Source organism: Lissotriton helveticus, chromosome 11 (assembly GCF_964261635.1).
Source record: "Lissotriton helveticus chromosome 11, aLisHel1.1, whole genome shotgun sequence".
In the NCBI taxonomy this organism is placed as follows: domain Eukaryota; kingdom Metazoa; phylum Chordata; class Amphibia; order Caudata; family Salamandridae; genus Lissotriton; species Lissotriton helveticus.
In genome coordinates this window covers 709,864,215-709,882,877 of record NC_136072.1, presented here as the reverse complement: position 1 = coordinate 709,882,877, position 18,663 = coordinate 709,864,215, and the positions used below count along the sequence as shown (strand labels likewise).

At 44.2% G+C, this 18,663-nt stretch overlaps 23 non-coding genes across 23 annotated transcripts; 1 reads left to right on the top strand and 22 right to left on the bottom strand.

Annotated features, from left to right (window-relative positions):
- Nucleotides 1–201: 201 nt before the first annotated feature.
- On the top strand, nucleotides 202–355 carry LOC144793531 (5.8S ribosomal RNA). Its single transcript, XR_013603033.1, has one exon. It is a non-coding gene; the product is annotated as a 5.8S ribosomal RNA (ribosomal RNA).
- A 2,129-nt stretch (nucleotides 356–2,484) lies between these two features.
- On the bottom strand, nucleotides 2,485–2,569 carry TRNAS-UGA (transfer RNA serine (anticodon UGA)). Its single transcript has one exon. It is a non-coding gene; the product is annotated as a tRNA-Ser (tRNA).
- A 542-nt stretch (nucleotides 2,570–3,111) lies between these two features.
- TRNAL-CAA (transfer RNA leucine (anticodon CAA)) lies at nucleotides 3,112–3,193 on the bottom strand. The gene has a single exon. It is a non-coding gene; the product is annotated as a tRNA-Leu (tRNA).
- Nucleotides 3,194–3,734: 541 nt separating this feature from the next.
- TRNAS-CGA (transfer RNA serine (anticodon CGA)) lies at nucleotides 3,735–3,816 on the bottom strand. Its single transcript has one exon. It is a non-coding gene; the product is annotated as a tRNA-Ser (tRNA).
- A 540-nt stretch (nucleotides 3,817–4,356) lies between these two features.
- Nucleotides 4,357–4,441, bottom strand: TRNAT-UGU (transfer RNA threonine (anticodon UGU)). Its single transcript has one exon. It is a non-coding gene; the product is annotated as a tRNA-Thr (tRNA).
- A 541-nt stretch (nucleotides 4,442–4,982) lies between these two features.
- On the bottom strand, nucleotides 4,983–5,064 carry TRNAS-UGA (transfer RNA serine (anticodon UGA)). The gene has a single exon. It is a non-coding gene; the product is annotated as a tRNA-Ser (tRNA).
- Nucleotides 5,065–5,605: 541 nt separating this feature from the next.
- TRNAS-CGA (transfer RNA serine (anticodon CGA)) lies at nucleotides 5,606–5,687 on the bottom strand. The gene has a single exon. It is a non-coding gene; the product is annotated as a tRNA-Ser (tRNA).
- A 540-nt stretch (nucleotides 5,688–6,227) lies between these two features.
- On the bottom strand, nucleotides 6,228–6,309 carry TRNAS-CGA (transfer RNA serine (anticodon CGA)). The gene has a single exon. It is a non-coding gene; the product is annotated as a tRNA-Ser (tRNA).
- Nucleotides 6,310–6,853: 544 nt separating this feature from the next.
- Nucleotides 6,854–6,935, bottom strand: TRNAS-UGA (transfer RNA serine (anticodon UGA)). The gene has a single exon. It is a non-coding gene; the product is annotated as a tRNA-Ser (tRNA).
- Nucleotides 6,936–7,477: 542 nt separating this feature from the next.
- Nucleotides 7,478–7,558, bottom strand: TRNAS-CGA (transfer RNA serine (anticodon CGA)). The gene has a single exon. It is a non-coding gene; the product is annotated as a tRNA-Ser (tRNA).
- A 528-nt stretch (nucleotides 7,559–8,086) lies between these two features.
- Nucleotides 8,087–8,165, bottom strand: TRNAS-UGA (transfer RNA serine (anticodon UGA)). Its single transcript has one exon. It is a non-coding gene; the product is annotated as a tRNA-Ser (tRNA).
- Nucleotides 8,166–8,709: 544 nt separating this feature from the next.
- On the bottom strand, nucleotides 8,710–8,791 carry TRNAS-CGA (transfer RNA serine (anticodon CGA)). Its single transcript has one exon. It is a non-coding gene; the product is annotated as a tRNA-Ser (tRNA).
- Nucleotides 8,792–9,331: 540 nt separating this feature from the next.
- Nucleotides 9,332–9,413, bottom strand: TRNAS-CGA (transfer RNA serine (anticodon CGA)). The gene has a single exon. It is a non-coding gene; the product is annotated as a tRNA-Ser (tRNA).
- A 1,166-nt stretch (nucleotides 9,414–10,579) lies between these two features.
- TRNAL-CAA (transfer RNA leucine (anticodon CAA)) lies at nucleotides 10,580–10,661 on the bottom strand. Its single transcript has one exon. It is a non-coding gene; the product is annotated as a tRNA-Leu (tRNA).
- Nucleotides 10,662–11,203: 542 nt separating this feature from the next.
- On the bottom strand, nucleotides 11,204–11,285 carry TRNAL-UAA (transfer RNA leucine (anticodon UAA)). Its single transcript has one exon. It is a non-coding gene; the product is annotated as a tRNA-Leu (tRNA).
- A 1,147-nt stretch (nucleotides 11,286–12,432) lies between these two features.
- Nucleotides 12,433–12,514, bottom strand: TRNAS-CGA (transfer RNA serine (anticodon CGA)). The gene has a single exon. It is a non-coding gene; the product is annotated as a tRNA-Ser (tRNA).
- A 540-nt stretch (nucleotides 12,515–13,054) lies between these two features.
- TRNAS-CGA (transfer RNA serine (anticodon CGA)) lies at nucleotides 13,055–13,136 on the bottom strand. Its single transcript has one exon. It is a non-coding gene; the product is annotated as a tRNA-Ser (tRNA).
- A 540-nt stretch (nucleotides 13,137–13,676) lies between these two features.
- On the bottom strand, nucleotides 13,677–13,758 carry TRNAS-UGA (transfer RNA serine (anticodon UGA)). The gene has a single exon. It is a non-coding gene; the product is annotated as a tRNA-Ser (tRNA).
- A 1,147-nt stretch (nucleotides 13,759–14,905) lies between these two features.
- TRNAS-CGA (transfer RNA serine (anticodon CGA)) lies at nucleotides 14,906–14,987 on the bottom strand. Its single transcript has one exon. It is a non-coding gene; the product is annotated as a tRNA-Ser (tRNA).
- A 539-nt stretch (nucleotides 14,988–15,526) lies between these two features.
- Nucleotides 15,527–15,608, bottom strand: TRNAS-CGA (transfer RNA serine (anticodon CGA)). The gene has a single exon. It is a non-coding gene; the product is annotated as a tRNA-Ser (tRNA).
- Nucleotides 15,609–16,755: 1,147 nt separating this feature from the next.
- On the bottom strand, nucleotides 16,756–16,837 carry TRNAS-CGA (transfer RNA serine (anticodon CGA)). Its single transcript has one exon. It is a non-coding gene; the product is annotated as a tRNA-Ser (tRNA).
- A 540-nt stretch (nucleotides 16,838–17,377) lies between these two features.
- TRNAS-CGA (transfer RNA serine (anticodon CGA)) lies at nucleotides 17,378–17,459 on the bottom strand. The gene has a single exon. It is a non-coding gene; the product is annotated as a tRNA-Ser (tRNA).
- A 544-nt stretch (nucleotides 17,460–18,003) lies between these two features.
- On the bottom strand, nucleotides 18,004–18,085 carry TRNAS-UGA (transfer RNA serine (anticodon UGA)). Its single transcript has one exon. It is a non-coding gene; the product is annotated as a tRNA-Ser (tRNA).
- Nucleotides 18,086–18,663: the final 578 nt, after the last annotated feature.

Below are 18,663 nucleotides of genomic sequence, written 5' to 3'. Positions count from 1 at the left end.
GGGCGGGTGTGGTGGGACTCCCGGGCCGAGCGCCTGGCAATGGTTTTTTTCACCCAACGGTGCAGTCTGACTCCCAGAGGGGAAGCCTTGAACGGGGCGCCCGGGCCGTCTTGCCGCGCGGGCGGCAGGACGGACGGCGTCGCCTTCCTCCCGCCTCTCCTGCTCCGGCAGGTGGGTGAACGTTTTGGAAAAGTTGCCTGTGACTCTTGGCGGTGGATCACTCGGCTCGCGCGTCGATGAAGAACACAGCTAGCTGCGAGAATTAGTGTGAATTGCAGGACACATTGATCATCGACACTTCGAACGCACCTTGCGGCCCCGGGTTCCTCCCGGGGCTACGCCTGTCTGAGGGTCGCTCGATCGTCAATCGCCCCGGGGCGATTGACTGAGATGAGTTGCCCATTTCAGTTTTGAAACAGGATGTTACTACTTGGAGTAGGATTCTTTTCCCCTTGTTTAAAGCATGCTTCTTATTAAGATCAGTCCCTATTTCTTGGAAGGGAAGTATATTAATACCCCTATTTAAGAAGGGCGAGCGGGATAAACCCATGAACTATCGTTTGATCGCTCTATTGGACGCGGTTGGAAAAGTTTTTGCTAAATGCCTTTTATTATTAATTACAGATTGGGTGGAGGCAAATAACATTTTACCTTTGGAACAGACTGGGTTCCGTAAAAAACATGGTACACTTGATAATTTGACTGCTCTTCAAGTGATTACGGACAAATATGTACGAATCCGGGGAGGTGGGGTATATGCGGCATTTGTAGACTTCTCCACAGCGTTTGACAAGGTGGATCGTCCAACGCTGTGGAGAAAGCTTGCTGTAATGGGTATGCCGTCCCATCTACTGGAACTCGTAAGATCTCTTCACTCGAATACCTGGTGTAAGGTGTTACAAGGTGGAGAAAGGGGTCTTTCTCAGTCCATCCCATCTCTAAACGGGTTAAAACAGGGGTGTCTACTGGCCCCCATGTTGTTTTCGCTATATATTGCGGACCTTCCTGCTTCTATTGCTGCAGGTGTTGGTTTAGCCCCGGTGGTTGGAGGTTCATCCATTTCTGTCTTAATGTATGCGGATGATATCCTCATTTTAGATCTAACTCCTAAGGGCTTAGCTAATCGCCTACAAGCTTTACACTTATTTGCGGAAGGACATTTCATGAAGATTAATGTGTCCAAAAGCAAAATTATGTGTATCACTGGAAAGAAAAAATGTAGATCTGTAGACTTTGGATGGGCTATTGGTGGTCAGAGACTAGAGGTGGTTAAAACTTACCCCTTTTTAGGTAAAATAATCGCAGCTAACCTAAGTGAAAGACCTCATATTGAACATAATTCGAGTAAGGCACTGTCTCATGGTATGGGGTTATGCTCGCTGTACTCTGCTACAGGGAAAAGACACTTTGCTCGTTTTTTGGAAGTGTATAATGCAAAAATCCCTGCAACTCTGCTTTATGGATTAGAATTGGTGGAATTAAGACATTGGGGTTTTCTGCATTTAATGGAGGGAAAGGTTTTGAGAAGAATTTCTTCTTTTAATACAGCTTGCTCAGTGTCAGCATGTAGGCTGGAATTTGGCCTCCGGAGCTGTTGGGTACAGGGGTTGATTGCCCTAGTAAGATGGGTGGCCTGTTTGGCCAGAGGTGATCCGGGTTCCTTACGGGCATATATAAAAAAGGAACTGCTGGGCAATTTAAATGAGTTCTCATTATTAGTAAAAAACTTCAGAACAGCTGTAAAATTGTTAGAGTTGGAGGAAAATACTTTGTTTTTACTTTCTCCGTCTCAACTAAAGTCTCAGCTGAAATACGCATCTTGGGAACTCTGCTTTAAATTGGATATGTCTACCTTACATGGAAAGAAGGAGGGGGAACTACTCTTAAATTCGTATTCAATAAAGCTGGCCCAGCAGTATGTCTCCTGGAATATCCCACATCGAGTACGAAGGTTATGGTACCTCTTGCGACACGATTTACTTCCTTTAAACTCTTTATTAGCAAAGTGGTATGGAACATCCCCCATATGTAATTTTTGTAATAAGGCAGTCCAAGACCGAAATCATGTTTTGTTTATTTGTCCTATACTACGCCCATTTCGTTCTAAATGGTTGAGATCTATTTGCTTACAATTAGGAATTCTTAATGTAAATACTTTTTTCCATGCCCTTTACTATCCACCCAATGAAATGTTTTGCTTCAAAATTTTAATTTTTTTTAGGAGTTTTTTAGACATTTATTAATGAAACCTGTAATGGTAATTTGTGTTTCTCCGGGCTGTGTTCATGTGGTGTTTTCTTGAATGATTTTGTATTTTAATATTGTATATGTTTGTGTTTAAGTATATGATTGTTATATGTGGCCCTCGTTTGAGAGCCGAAAACATAATAATAAAAACTTGAAACTCTGTGACTTGAAGAGGACTGCATAACGAGAAGTGAACATTTACTTAACTAAACCAAATGGTGCTAATGCAAAATCTCATGACCCTGCAAGTAGGATTCAAACCAACGCGGTGAAACCCCATTGGATTTCAAGTCCAACACCTTACCCACTCGGCCATCGCAGCTGCATGTGTATGATGTCACTGTTGTCGTATACGAGCCATGCGCTGCTCACGTCAGGCCGAGACCTAAAAATTAAAGTAACGGAAGGACGGGGCATGTACCAGCAGTGCCCTGTCTCCCTCACTTATTTCGCATGCTTTCATACAATTAATAAAAATAGCAACACGCATCACTCAAAGTGAGTGAAAGGGCACAGATGAGCGGTAATCAATCCCTGCACATTTCTGCCCTCTTTTCCCTGTATTACGGCGCTGGGAATGGGCCCTTAAGAGTACTCAGAAAGAGTCCAAAAGCCTAAACAAGACACGATACATAAAAAACTTACTCTTTTCGTGACTCGTCTAGATCAGGCAGGACAGGTCTAGACTACGAACCCTTCCGAGCCACCTGCTCTCTAAAACACTTCCTGGGTGTGGAAATTGTCTCAATATTTACATCTAGTTTTTGTTTTTGCCGTTTAACTCCGTGACTTGATGAGGATTGCATAACAAGAAGTGAACATTTACTTAACTAAACCAAATGGCATTCATGCAAAATCTCAGGATGCTGCAAGCAGGATTCGAACCTGCGCAGGGAAACCCCTTTGGATTTTGAGTCCAACGCCTTAACCACTCGCCCATCACAGCTCCATGAGTATAATGTCACTGTTGTCGTATATGAGCCATGCGCTGCTCACGTCAGACCGAGACCTAAAAAACTAAAGTAACGGAAGGACGGGGCAGGTACCAGCAGTGCCCTGTTGCCCTCACTCATTTCGCATGCTTTGATACAATTAATAAAAATAGCAACACGTATCACTCAAAGTGAGTGACAGGGCACAGATGAGCAGTAATCAATCACTGCGCATTTCTACCCTCTTTTTCCTATATTACAGCGCTGGGACTGGGCCCTTAAGTGTACTCACAAAGAGTCCAAAAGCCTAAACAAGACACTCAACATAAAAAAATGACTCTTTTCGTGACTCGTCAAGATCAAGCAGGACAGGTCCAGACTACGAACCCTTTAAACCACCTGCTCTCTAAAACACTTCCGGAGTGTTGAAATTGTCGTAATGTTTACATTTAGTTTGAGTTTTTGCTGTTTAATTCTGTGACTTGATGAGGATTGCGTAACGAGAAGTGAACATTTCCTTAACAAACCAAATGGTGTTCATGCAAAATCGCCCGATGCTGCAAGCAGGATGCAAACCTGCGCAGGGAAACCCCATTGAATTTCGAGTCCAACGCTTTAACCACTCGGCCATCGCAGCTCCATGAGTATGATGTCACTGTTGTCGTATATGAGCCATGCGCTGCTCACGTCAGGCCGAGACCTAAAAAATAAAGTAACAAAAGGACGGGGCAGGAACCAGCAGTGCCCTGTTGCCCTCACTTATTTCACATGCTTTCATACAATTAATAAAAATAGCAACACGTATCACTCAAAGTGAGTGACAGGGCACAGATGAGCGGTAATCATTCACTGTGCATTTATACCCTCTTTTCCCTCTATTACGGCGGTGGCAACGGGCCCTTAAGTGTACTCAGAAAAAGTCCAAAAGCCTAACCAAGACACGCTTCATGAAAAAATATTACTCTTTTCGTGATTTGTCTAGATCAGGCAAACAGGTCCAGACTACGAACCCTTCCGAGCCACCTGCTCTGTAAAACACTTCCTGGGTGTAGAAATTGTCTCAATGTTTACATCTAGTTTGAGTTTTTGCCGTTTAACTCTGTGACTTGAAGAGGACTGCATAACGAGAAGTGAACATTTACTTAACTAAACCAAATGGTGCTAATGCAAAATCTCATGACCCTGCAAGCAGGATTCGAACCAACGCGGTGAAACCCCATTGGATTACAAGTCCAACACCTTACCCATTCGGCCATCGCAGCTGCATGTGTATGATGTCACTGTTGTCGTATACGAGCCATGCGCTGCTCACGTCAGGCCGAGACCTAAAAAATAAAGTAACAAAAGGACGGGGCAGGAACCAGCAGTGCCCTGTTGCCCTCACTTATTTCACATGCTTTCATACAATTAATAAAAATAGCAACACGTATCACTCAAAGTGAGTGACAGGGCACAGATGAGCGGTAATCAATCACTGCACATTTCTGCCCTCTTTTCCCTGTATTACGGCGCTGGGAATGGGCCCTTAAGAGTACTCAGAAATAGTCCAAAAGCCTAAACAAGACACGCTACATAAAAAATTACTCTTTTCGTGACTCGTCTAGATCAGGCAGGACAGGTCCAGACTACGAACCCTTCCGAGCCACCTGCTCTCTAAAACACTTCCTGGGTGTGGAAATTGTCTCAATATTTACATCTAGTTTTTGTTTTTGCCGTTTAACTCCGTGACTTGATGAGGATTGCATAACAAGAAGTGAACATTTACTTAACTAAACCAAATGGCATTCATGCAAAATCTCACGATGCTGCAAGCAGGATTCGAACCTGCGCAGGGAAACCCCATTGGATTTCAGGTCCAACGCCTTAACCACTCGGCCGTCGCAGCTCCATGAAAATGATGTCACTGTTGTCGTATACGAGCCATGCGCTGCTCAAGTCAGACCGAGACCTAAAAAATAAAGCAGCGGAAGGACGGGGCAGGTACCAGCAGTGCCCTATTGCCCTCACTTATTTCGCATGCTTTGATACAATTAATAAAAATAGCAACACGCGTCACTCAAAGTGAGTGACAGGGCACAGATGAGCGGTAATCAATCACTGCACATTTCTACCCTCTTTTCCCTATATTACGGCGCTGGGAATGGACCCTTAAGAGTACTCAGAAAGAGTCCAAAAGCCTAAACAAGACACGCTACATGAAAAAATTACTCTTTTTGTGACTCGTCAAGATCAGGCAGGACAGGTCCAGACTACGAACCCTTCTGAACCACCTGCTCTCTAAAACACTTCCTGAGTATTGAAATTGTCTTAATGTTTACATTTAGTTTGAATTATTGCTGTTTAACTCTGTGACTTGATGAGGATTGACTAACGAGAAGTGAAAATTTCCTTAACAAACCAAATGGTGTTCATGCAAAATCGTACGTCGCTGCAAGCAGGATTCGAACCTGTGCAGGGAAACCCCATTGGATTTCGAGTCCAACGCCTTAACCACTCGGCCATCGCAGCTCCATGGGTATGATGTCACTGTTGTCGTATATGAGCCATTCGCTGCTCACGTCAGACCGAGACCTAAAAAATAAAGTAACCGAAGGAAGGGGCAGGTACCAGCAGTGCTCTGTTGCCCTCACTTATTTCGCTTGCTTTCATACAATTAATAAAAATAGCAACACGTATCACTCAAAGTGAGTGACAGGGCACAGATGAGCAGTAATCAATCACTGCGCATTTCTACCCTCTTTTCCCTATATTACAGCGCTGGGACCGGGCCCTTAAGTGTACTCAGAAAGAGTCCAAAAGCCTAAACAAGACACTCTACATAAAAAAATGACTCTTTTCGTGACTCGTCAAGATCAAACAGGACAGGTCCAGACTACGAACCCTTCGAACCACCTGCTCTCTAAAACACTTCCGGAGTGTTGAAATTGTCTTAATGTTTATATTTAGTTTGAGTTTTTGCTGTTTAATTCTGTGACTTGATGAGGATTGCGTAACGAGAAGTGAACATTTCCTTAACGAACCAAACGGTGTTCATGCAAAATCGCCCGATGCTGCAAGCAGGATGCGAACCTGCGCAGGGAAACCACATTGAATTTCGAGTCAAACGCCTTAACCACTCGGCCATCGCAGCTCCATGAGTATGATGTCACTGTTGTCGTATATGAGCCATGCGCTGCTCACGTCAGGCCGAGACCTAAAAAATAAAGTAACAAAAGGACGGGGCAGGAACCAGCAGTGCCCTGTTGCCCTCACTTATTTCACATGCTTTCATACAATTAATAAAAATAGCAACACGTATCACTCAAAGTGAGTGACAGGGCACAGATGAGCGGTAATCATTCACTGTGCATTTCTACCCTCTTTTCCCTCTATTACGGCGGTGGCAACGGGCCCTTAAGTGTACTCAGAAAAAGTCCAAAAGCCTAAACAAGACACGCTTCTTAAAAAATAATTACTCTTTTCCTGACTTGTCTAGATCAGGCAGGACATGTCCAGACTACAAACCATTCCTAGCCACCTGCTCTCTGAAACACTTCCTGGGTGTAGAAATTGTCTCAATGTTTACATATAGTTTGAGTTTTTGCCGTTTAACTCTGTGACTTGATGAGGATTGCATAACGAGAAGTGAACATTTACTTAACTAAAGCAAATGGGAATCATGCAAAATCCCATGACGCTGCAAGCAGGATTCGAACCTACGCGGGGAAACCCAATTGGATTTCAAGTCCAACGCCTTAACCACTCGGCCATCGCAGCTGCGTGAGTATGATGTCACTGTTGTCGTATACGAGCCATGCGCTGCTCACATCAGGCCGAGACCTAAAAATTAAAGTAACGGAAGGACGGGGCACGTACCAGCAGTGCCCTGTTGCCCTCACTTATTTCGCATGCTTTGATACAATTAATAAAAAATAGCAACACGCATCACTCAAAGTGAGTGACAGGGCACAGATGAGCGGTAATCAATCACTGCACATTCCTACCCTCTTTTCCCTATATTACGGCACTGGGAACGGGCACTTAAGAGTACTCAGAAAGAGTCCAAATGCCTAAACAAGACACGCTACATAAAAAAATTACTCTTTTTGTGACTCGTCAAGATCAGGCAGGACAGGTCCAGACTACGAACCCTTCCGAGCCACCTGCTCTCTAAAACACTTCCTGAGTGTTGAAATTGTCTTAAAGTTTACATTTAGTTTGAATTTTTGCTGTTTAACTCTGTTACTTGATGAGGATTGAGTAACGAGAAGTGAACATTTCCTTATCAAACCAAATGGTGTTCATGCAAAATCGCACGAGGCTGCAAGCAGGATTCGGACCTGCGTAGGGAAATCCCATTGATTTCGAGTCCAACGCCTTAACCACTCGGCCATTGCAGCTCCATGTTGTCGTATACGAGCCATTCGCTGCTCACGTCAGACCGAGACCTAAAAAATAAAGTAACCGAACGAAGGGGCAGGTACCAGCAGTGCTCTGTTGCCCTCACTTATTTCGCTTGCTTTCATACAATTAATAAAAATAGCAACACGCATCACTCAAAGTGAGTGAAAGGGCACAGATGAGCGGTAATCAATCACTGCACATTTCTGCCCTCTTTTCCCTGTATTACGGCGCTGGGACTGGGCCCTTAAGTGTACTCAGAAAGAGTCCAAAAGCCTAAACAAGACACTCTACATAAAAAAAATGACTCTTTTCGTGACTCGTCAAGATCAAGCAGGACAGGTCCAGACTACGAACCCTTCCGAGCCACCTGCTCTCTAAAACACTTCCTGGGTGTGGAAATTGTCTCAATATTTACATCTAGTTTTTGTTTTTGCCGTTTAACTCCGTGACTTGATGAGGATTGCATAACAAGAAGTGAACATTTACTTAACTAAACCAAATGGCATTCATGCAAAATCTCACAATGCTGCAAGCAGGATTCGAACCTGCGCAGGGAAACCCCATTGGATTTCAGGTCCAACGCCTTAACCACTCGGCCGTCTCAGGTCCATGAAAATGATGTCACTGTTGTCGTATACGAGCCATGCGCTGCTCAAGTCAGACCGAGACCTAAAAAATAAAGCAACGGAAGGACGGGGCAGGTACCAGCAGTGCCCTGTTGTCCTCACTTATTTCGCATGCTTTGATACAATTAATAAAAATAGCAACACGCATCACTCAAAGTGAGTGACAGGGCACAGATGAGCGGTAATCAATCACTGCACATTTCTACCCTCTTTTCCCTATATTACGGCGCTGGGAATGGGCCCTTAAGAGTACTCAGAAAGAGTCCAAAAGCCTAAACAAGACACGCTACATGAAAAAGTTACTCTTTTTGTGACTCGTCAAGATCAGGCAGGACAGGCCCAGACTACGAACCCTTCTGAACCACCTGCTCTCTAAAACAGTTCCTGAGTGTTGAAATTGTCTTAATGTTTACATTTAGTTTGAATTATTGCTGTTTAACTCTGTGACTTGATGAGGATTGACTAACGAGAAGTGAAAATTTCCTTAACAAACCAAATGGTGTTCATGCAAAATTGTACGTTGCTGCAAGCAGGATTCGAACCTGCGCAGGGAAACACCATTGTATTTCGAGTCCAATGTCTTAACCACTGGGCCATCGCAGCTCCATGAGTATGATGTCACGGTTGTCGTATATGAGCCATTCGCTGCTCACGTCAGACCGAGACCTAAAAAATAAAGTAGCCAAAGGAAGGGGCAGGTACCAGCAGTGCTCTGTTGCCCTCACTTATTTCGCTTGCTTTCATACAATTAATAAAAATAGCAACACGTATCACTCAAAGTGAGTGACAGGGCACAGATGAGCAGAAATCAATCACTGCGCATTTCTACCCTCTTTTCCCTATATTACAGCGCTGGGACCGGGCCCTTAAGTGTACTCAGAAAGAGTCCAAAAGCCTAAACAAGACACTCTACATAAAAAAAAGACTCTTTTCGTGACTCATCAAGATCAAGCAGGACAGGTCCAGACTACGAACCCTTTAAACCACCTGCTCTCTAAAACACTTCCGGAGTGTTGAAATTGTCTTAATGTTTTCATTTAGTTTGAGTTTTTGCTGTTTAATTCTGTGACTTGATGAGGATTGCGTAACGAGAAGTGAACATTTCCTTAACGAACCAAATGGTGTTCATGCAAAATCGCCCGATGCTGCAAGCAGGATGCGAACCTGCGCAGGGAAACCCCATTGAATTTCGAGTCCAACGCCTTAACCACTCGGCCATCGCAGCTCCATGAGTATGACGTCACTGTTGTCGTATATGAGCCATGCGCTGCTCACGTCAGGCCGAGACCTAAAAAATAAAGTAACAAAAGGACGGGGCAGGAACCAGCAGTGCCCTGTTGCCCTCACTTATTTCACATGCTTTCATACAATTAATAAAAATAGCAACACGTATCACTCAAAGTGAGTGACAGGGCACAGATGAGCGGTAATCATTCACTGTGCATTTATACCTTCTTTTCCCTCTATTACGGCGGTGGCAACGGGCCCTTAAGTGTACTCAGAAAAAGTCCAAAAGCCTAACCAAGACACGCTTCATGAAAAAATATTACTCTTTTCGTGATTTGTCTAGATCAGGCAAACAGGTCCAGACTACGAACCCTTCCGAGCCACCTGCTCTGTAAAACACTTCCTGGGTGTAGAAATTGTCTCAATGTTTACATCTAGTTTGAGTTTTTGCCGTTTAACTCTGTGACTTGAAGAGGACTGCATAACGAGAAGTGAACATTTACTTAACTAAACCAAATGGTGCTAATGCAAAATCTCATGACACTGCAAGAAGGATTCAAACCAACGCGGTGAAACCCCATTGGATTTCTAGTCCAACACCTTACCCACTCGGCCATCGCAGCTGCATGTGTATGATGTCACTGTTGTCGTATACGAGCCATGCGCTGCTCATGTCAGGCCGAGACCTAAAAATTAAAGTAACGGAAGGACGGGGCATGTACCAGCAGTGCCCTGTCTCCCTCACTTATTTCGCATGCTTTCATACAATTAATAAAAATAGCAACACGCATCACTCAAAGTGAGTGACAGGGCACAGATGAGCGGTAATCAGTCACTGCACATTTCTACCCTCTTTTCCCTATATTACGGCGCTGGGAATGGGCCCTTAAGAGTACTCAGAAAGAGTCCAAAAGCCTAAACAAGACACGCTACATGAAAAAATTACTCTTTATGTGACTCGTCAAGATCAGGCAGGACAGGTCCAGACTACGAACCCTTCTGAACCACCTGCTCTCTAAAACACTTCCTGAGTGTTGAAATTGTCTTAATGTTTACATTTAGTTTGAATTATTGCTGTTTAACTCTGTGACTTGATGAGGATTGACTAACGAGAAGTGAACATTTCCTTAACAAACCAAATGGTGTTCATGCAAAATCACGGGTCGCTGCAAGCAGGATTCGAACCTGCGCAGGGAAACCCCATTGGATTTTGAGTCCAACGCCTTAACCAGTCGCCCATCGCAGCTCTACGAGTATAATGTCACTGTTGTCGTATATGAGCCATGCGCTGCTCACGTCAGACCGAGACCTAAAAAACTAAAGTAACAGCAGGACGGGGCAGGTACCAGCAGTGCCCTGTTGCCCTCACTTATTTCGCATGCTTTGATACAATTAATAAAAATAGCAACACGCATCACTCAAAGTGAGTGACAGGGCACAGATGAGCAGTAATCAATCACTGCACATTCCTACCCTCTTTTCCCTATATTACGGCGCTGGGAATGGGCACTTAAGGGTACTCAGAAAGAGTACAAATGCCTAAACAAGACACGCTACATAAAAAAATTACTCTTTTTGTGACTCGTCAAGATCAGGAAGGACAGGTCCAGACTACGAACCCTTCCAAACCACCTGCTCTCTTAAACACTTCCTGAGTGTTGAAATTGTCTTAATGTTTACATTTAGTTTGAATTTTTGCTGTTTAACTCTGTGACTTGATGAGGATTGACTAACGAGAAGTGAAAATTTCCTTAACAAACCAAATGGTGTTCATGCAAAATCATACGTCGCTGCAAGCAGGATTCGTACCTACGCGGGGAAACCCCATTGGATTTTAAGTCCAACGCCTTAACCACTCGGCCATCACAGCTGCATGAGTATGATGTCACTGTTGTCGTATACGAGCCATGCGCTGCTCACATCAGGCCGAGACCTACAAATTAAAGTAACCGAAGGACAGGGCACGTACCAGCAGTGCCCTGTCTCCCTCACTTATTTCGCATGCTTTCATACAATCAATAAAAATAGCAACACGCATCACTCAAAGTGAGTGACAGGGCACAGATGAGCAGTAATCAATCACTGCACATTTCTGCCCTCTTTTCCCTATATTACGGCTCTGGAATGGGCCCTTAAGTGTACTCAGAAAGAGTCCAAAAGCCTAAACAAGACACGCTACATAAAAAAATTACTCTTTTCGTGACTCGTCAAGATCAGGCAGGACAGGTCCAGACTACGAACCCTTCCGAGCCACCTGCTCTCTAAAACACTTCCTGAGTGTTGAAATTGTCTTAATGTTTACATTTAGTTTGAGTTTTTGCTGTTTAACTCTGTTACTTGATGAGGATTACGTAACGAGAAGTGAACATTTCCTTATCAAACCAAATGGTGTTCATGCAAAATCGCACGAGGCTGCAAGCAGGATTCGGACCTGTGCAGGGAAATCCCATTGATTTCGAGTCGAACGCCTTAATCACTCGGCCATCGCAGCTCCATGTTGTCGTATACGAGCTATGCACTGCTCACGTCAGACCGAGACCTAAAAAATAGAGCAACGGAAGGACGGGGCAGGTACCAGCAGTGCCCTGTTGCCCTCACTTATTTCGCATGCTTTCATACAATTAATAAAAATAGCAACACGTATCACTCAAAGTGAGTGACAGGGCACAGATGAGCGGTAATCAATCACTGCACATTCCTACCCTCTTTTCCCTATATTACGGCGCTGGGAATGGGCACTTAAGAGTACTCAGAAAGAGTCCAAATGCCTAAACAAGACACGCTACATAAAAAAATTACTCTTTTTGTGACTCGTCAAGATCAGGCAGGACAGGTCCAGACTACGAACCCTTCCAAACCACCTGCTCTCTTAAACACTTCCTGAGTGTTGAAATTGTCTTAATGTTTACATTTAGTTTGAATTTTTGCTGTTTAACTCTGTGACTTGATGAGGATTGACCAACGAGAAGTGAAAATTTCCTTAACAAACCAAATGGTGTTCATGCAAAATCGGACGTCGCTGCAAGCAGGATTCGAACCTGCGCAGGGAAACCCCATTGGATTTCGAGTCCAACGCCTTAACCACTCGGCCATCGCAGCTCCATGAGTATGATGTCACTGTTGTCGTATATGAGCCATTCGCTGCTCACGTCAGACCGAGAACTAAAAAATAAAGTAACCGAAGAAAGGGGCAGGTACCAGCAGTGCTCTGTTGCCCTCACTTATTTCGCTTGCTTTCATACAATTAATAAAAATAGCAACACGTATCACTCAAAGTGAGTGACAGGGCACAGATGAGCAGTAATCAATCACTGCGCATTTCTACCCTCTTTTCCCTATATTACGGCGCTGGGACCGGGCCCTTAAGTGTACTCAGAAAGAGTCCAAAAGCCTAAACAAGACACTCTACATAAAAAAATTACTCTTTTCGTGACTCGTCAAGATCAAGCAGGACAGGTCCAGACTACTAACCCTTCGAACCACCTGCTCTCTAAAACACTTCCGGATTGTTGAAATTGTCTTAATGTTTACATTTAGTTTGAGTTTTTGCTGTTTAATTCTGTGACTTGATAAGGAATGCGTAACGAGAAGTGAACATTTCCTTAACAAACGAAATGGTGTTCATGCTAAATCGCCCGATGCTGCAAGCAGGATGCGAACCTGCGCAGGGAAACCCCATTGAATTTCGAGTCCAACGCCTTAACCACTCGGCCATCACAGCTGCGTGAGTATGATGTCACTGTTGTCGTATACGAGCCATGCGCTGCTCACATCAGGCCGAGACCTACAAATTAAAGTAACGGAAGGACAGGGCACGTACCAGCAGTGCCCTGTCTCCCTCACTTATTTCGCATGCTTTCATACAATCAATAAAAATAGCAACACGCATCACTCAAAGTGAGTGACAGGGCACAGATGAGCAGTAATCAATCACTGCACATTTCTGCCCTCGTTTCCCTATATTACGGCTCTGGAATGGGCCCTTAAGTGTACTCAGAAAGAGTCCAAAAGCCTAAACAAGAAACTCTACATAAAAAAATGACTCTTTTCGTGACTCGTCAAGATCAAGCAGGACAGGTCCAGACTACGAACCCTTCGAACCACCTGCTCTCTAAAACACTTCCGGAGTGTTGAAATTGTCTTAATGTTTACATTTAGTTTGAGTTTTTGCTGTTTAATTCTGTGACTTGATGAGGATTGCATAACGAGAAGTGAACATTTCCTTAACTAAACCATATGGTGTTCATGCAAAATCTCATGTCGCTGCAAGCAGGATTCGAACCTACGTGGGGAAACCCCATTGGATTTCAAGTCCAATGCCTTAACCACTCGGCCATCACAGCTGCGTGAGTATGATGTCACTGTTGTCGTATACGAGCCATGCGCTGCTCACATCAGGCCGAGACCTACAAATTAAAGTAACGGAAGGACAGGGCACGTACCAGCAGTGCCCTGTCTCCCTCACTTATTTTGCATGCTTTCATACAATCAATAAAAATAGCAACACGCATCACTCAAAGTGAGTGACAGGGCACAGATGAGCAGTAATCAATCACTGCACATTTCTGCCCTCTTTTCCCTATATTACGGCTCTGGAATGGGCCCTTAAGTGTACTCAGAAAGAGTCCAAAAGCCTAAACAAGACACGCTACATAAAAAAATTACTCTTTTCGTGACTCGTCAAGATCCGGCAGGACAGGTCCAGACTACGAACCCTTCCGAGCCACCTGCTCTCTAAAACACTTCCTGAGTGTTGAAATTGTCTTAATGTTTACATTTAGTTTGAGTTTTTGCTGTTTAACTCTGTTACTTGATGAGGATTACGTAACGAGAAGTGAACATTTCCTTATCAAACCAAATGGTGTTAATGCAAAATCGCACGAGGCTGCAAGCAGGATTCGGACCTGTGCAGGGAAATCCCATTGATTTCGAGTCGAACGCCTTAACCACTCGGCCATCGCAGCTCCATGTTGTCGTATACGAGCTATGCACTGCTCACGTCAGACCGAGACCTAAAAAATAGAGCAACGTAAGGACGGGGCAGGTACCAGCAGTGCCCTGTTGCCCTCACTTATTTTGCATGCTTTCATACAATTAATAAAAATAGCAACACGTATCACTCAAAGTGAGTGACAGGGCACAGATGAGCGGTAATCAATCACTGCACATTCCTACCCTCTTTTCCCTATATTACGGCGCTGGGAATGGGCACTTAAGAGTACTCAGAAAGAGTCCAAATGCCTAAACAAGACACGCTACATAAAAAAATTACTCTTTTTGTGACTCGTCAAGATCAGGCAGGACAGGTCCAGACTACGAACCCTTCCAAACCACCTGCTCTCTTAAACACTTCCTGAGTGTTGAAATTGTCTTAATGTTTACATTTAGTTTGAATTTTTGCTGTTTAACTCTGTGACTTGATGAGGATTGACCAACGAGAAGTGAAAATTTCCTTAACAAACCAAATGGTGTTCATGCAAAATCGGACGTCGCTGCAAGCAGGATTCCAACCTGCGCAGGGAAACCCCATTGGATTTCGAGTCCAACGCCTTAACCACTCGGCCATCGCAGCTCCATGAGCATGATGTCACTGTTGTCGTATATGAGCCATTCGCTGGTCACGTCAGACCGAGACCTAAAAAATAAAGTAACCGAAGGAAGGGGCAGGTACCAGCAGTGCTCTGTTGCCCTCACTTATTTTGCTTGCTTTCATACAATTAATAAAAATAGCAACACGTATCACTCAAAGTGAGTGACAGGGCACAGATGAGCAGTAATCAATCACTGCGCATTTCTACCCTCTTTTCCCTATATTACGGCGCTGGGACCGGGCCCTTAAGTGTACTCAGAAAGAGTCCAAAAGCCTAAACAAGACACTCTACATAAAAAAATTACTCTTTTCGTGACTCGTCAAGATCAAGCAGGACAGGTCCAGACTACTAACCCTTCGAACCACCTGCTCTCTAAAACACTTCCGGAGTGTTGAAATTGTCTTAATGTTTGCATTTAGTTTGAGTTTTTGCTGTTAATTCTGTGACTTGATAAGGAATGCGTAACGAGAAGTGAACATTTCCTTAACAAACGAAATGGTGTTCATGCTAAATCGCCCGATGCTGCAAGCAGGATGCGAACCTGCGCTGGGAAACCCCATTGAATTTCGAGTCCAACGCCTTAACCACTCGGCCATCACAGCTGCGTGAGTATGATGTCACTGTTGTCGTATACGAGCCATGCGCTGCTCACATCAGGCCGAGACCTACAAATTAAAGTAATGGAAGGACAGGGCACGTACCAGCAGTGCCCTGTCTCCCTCACTTATTTTGCATGCTTTCATACAATCAATAAAAATAGCAACACGCATCACTCAAAGTGAGTGACAGGGCACAGATGAGCAGTAATCAATCACTGCACATTTCTGCCCTCTTTTCCCTATATTACGGCTCTGGAATGGGCCCTTAAGTGTACTCAGAAAGAGTCCAAAAACCTAAACAAGACACGCTACATAAAAAAATTACTCTTTTCGTGACTCGTCAAGATCAGGCAGGACAGGTCCAGACTACGAACCCTTCCGAGCCACCTGCTCTCTAAAACACTTCCTGAGTGTTGAAATTGTCTTAATGTTTACATTTAGTTTGAGTTTTTGCTGTGTAACTCTGTTACTTGATGAGGATTACGTAACGAGAAGTGAACATTTCCTTATCAAACCAAATGGTGTTCATGCAAAATCGCACGAGGCTGCAAGCAGGATTCGGACCTGTGCAGGGAAATCCCATTGATTTCGAGTCGAACGCCTTAACCACTCGGCCATCGCAGCTCCATGTTGTCGTATACGAGCTATGCACTGCTCACGTCAGACCGAGACCTAAAAAATAGAGCAACGGAAGGACGGGGCAGGTACCAGCAGTGCCCTGTTGCCCTCACTTATTTCGCATGCTTTCATACAATTAATAAAAATAGCAACACGTATCACTCAAAGTGAGTGACAGGGCACAGATGAGCGGTCATCAATCACTGCACATTCCTACCCTCTTTTCCCTATATTACGGCGCTGGGAATGGGCACTTAAGAGTACTCAGAAAGAGTCCAAATGCCTAAACAAGACACGCTACATAAAAAAATTACTCTTTTTGTGACTCATCAAGATCAGGCAGGACAGGTCCAGACTACGAACCCTTCCAAACCACCTGCTCTCTTAAACACTTCCTGAGTGTTGAAATTGTCTTAATGTTTACATTTAGTTTGAATTTTTGCTGTTTAACTCTGTGACTTGATGAGGATTGACTAACGAGAAGTGAAAATTTCCTTAACAAACCAAATGGTGTTCATGCAAAATCGGACGTCGCTGCAAGCAGGATTCGAACCTGCGCAGGGAAACCCCATTGGATTTCGAGTCCAACGCCTTAACCACTCGGCCATCGCAGCTCCATGAGTATGATGTCACTGTTGTCGTATATGAGCCATTCGCTGCTCACGTCAGACCGAGACCTAAAAAATAAAGTAACCGAAGGAAGGGGCAGGTACCAGCAGTGCTCTGTTGCCCTCACTTATTTCGCTTGCTTTCATACAATTAATAAAAATAGCAACACGTATCACTCAAAGTGAGTGACAGGGCACAGATGAGCAGTAATCAATCACTGCGCATTTCTACCCTCTTTTCCCTATATTACAGCGCTGGGACCGGGCCCTTAAGTGTACTCAGAAAGAGTCCAAAAGCCTAAACAAGACACTCTACATAAAAAAATGACTCTTTTCGTGACTCGTCATGATCAAGCAGGACAGGTCCAGACTACGAACCCTTCGAACCACCTGCTCTCTAAAACACTTCCGGAGTGTTGAAATTGTCTTAATGTTTACATTTAGTTTGAGTTTTTGCTGTTTAATTCTGTGACTTGATGAGGATTGCGTAACGAGAAGTGAACATTTCCTTAACAAACCAAATGGTGTTCATGCAAAATCGCCCGATGCTGCAAGCAGGATGCGAACCTGCGCAGGGAAACCCCATTGAATTTCGAGTCCAACGCCTTAAACACTCGGCCATCGCAGCTCCATGAGTATGATGTCACTGTTGTCGTATATGAGCCATGCGCTGCTCACGTCAGGCTGAGACCTAAAAAATAAAGTAACAAAAGGACGGGGCAGGAACCAGCAGTGCCCTGTTGCCCTCACTTATTTCACATGCTTTCATACAATTAATAAAAATAGCAACACGTATCACTCAAAGTGAGTGACAGGGCACAGATGAGCGGTAATCATTCACTGTGCATTTCTACCCTCTTTTCCCTCTATTACGGCGGTGGCAACGGGCCCTTAAGTGTACTCAGAAAAAGTCCAAAAGCCTAAACAAGACACGCTTCATAAAAAAAAAATACTCTTTTCCTGACTTGTCTAGATCAGGCAGGACATGTCCAGACTACAAACCATTCCTAGCCACCTGCTCTCTGAAACACTTCCTGGGTATAGAAATTGTCTCAATGTTTACATATAGTTTGAGTTTTTGCCGTTTAACTCTGTGACTTGATGAGGATTGCATAACGAGAAGTGAACATTTACTTAACTAAACCAAATGGTGTTCATGCAAAATATCATGACGCTGCAAGCAGGATTCGAACCTACGCGGGGAAACCCCATTGGATTTCAAGTCCAACGCCTTAACCACTCGGCCATCGCAGCTGCGTGAGTATGATGTCACTGTTGTCGTATACGAGCCATGCGCTGCTCACATCAGGCCGAGACCTAAAAATTAAAGTAACGGAAGGACGGGGCACGTACCAGCAGTGCCCTGTCTCCCTCACTTATTTCGCATGCTTTCATATAATTAATAAAAATAGCAACAAGCATCACTCAAAGTGAGTGACAGGGCACAGATGAGCAGTAATCAATCTCTGCACATTTCTGCCCTCTTTTCCCAATATTACGGCTCTGGAATGGGCCCTTAAGTGTACTCAGAAAGAGTCCAAAAGCCTAAACAATATACGCTACATAACAAAATTACTCTTTTCGTGACTCGTCAAGATCAGGCAGGACATGTCCAGACTACGAACCCTTCCGAGCCACCTGCTCTCTAAAACACTTCCTGAGTGTTGAAATTGTCTTAATGTTTACATTTAGTTTGAGTTTTTGCTGTTTAACTCTGTTACTTGATGAGGATTGCGTAACGAGAAGTGAACATTTCCTTATCAAACCAAATGGTGTTCATGCAAAATCGCACGAGGCTGGAAGCAGGATTCGGACCTGCGCAGGGAAACCCC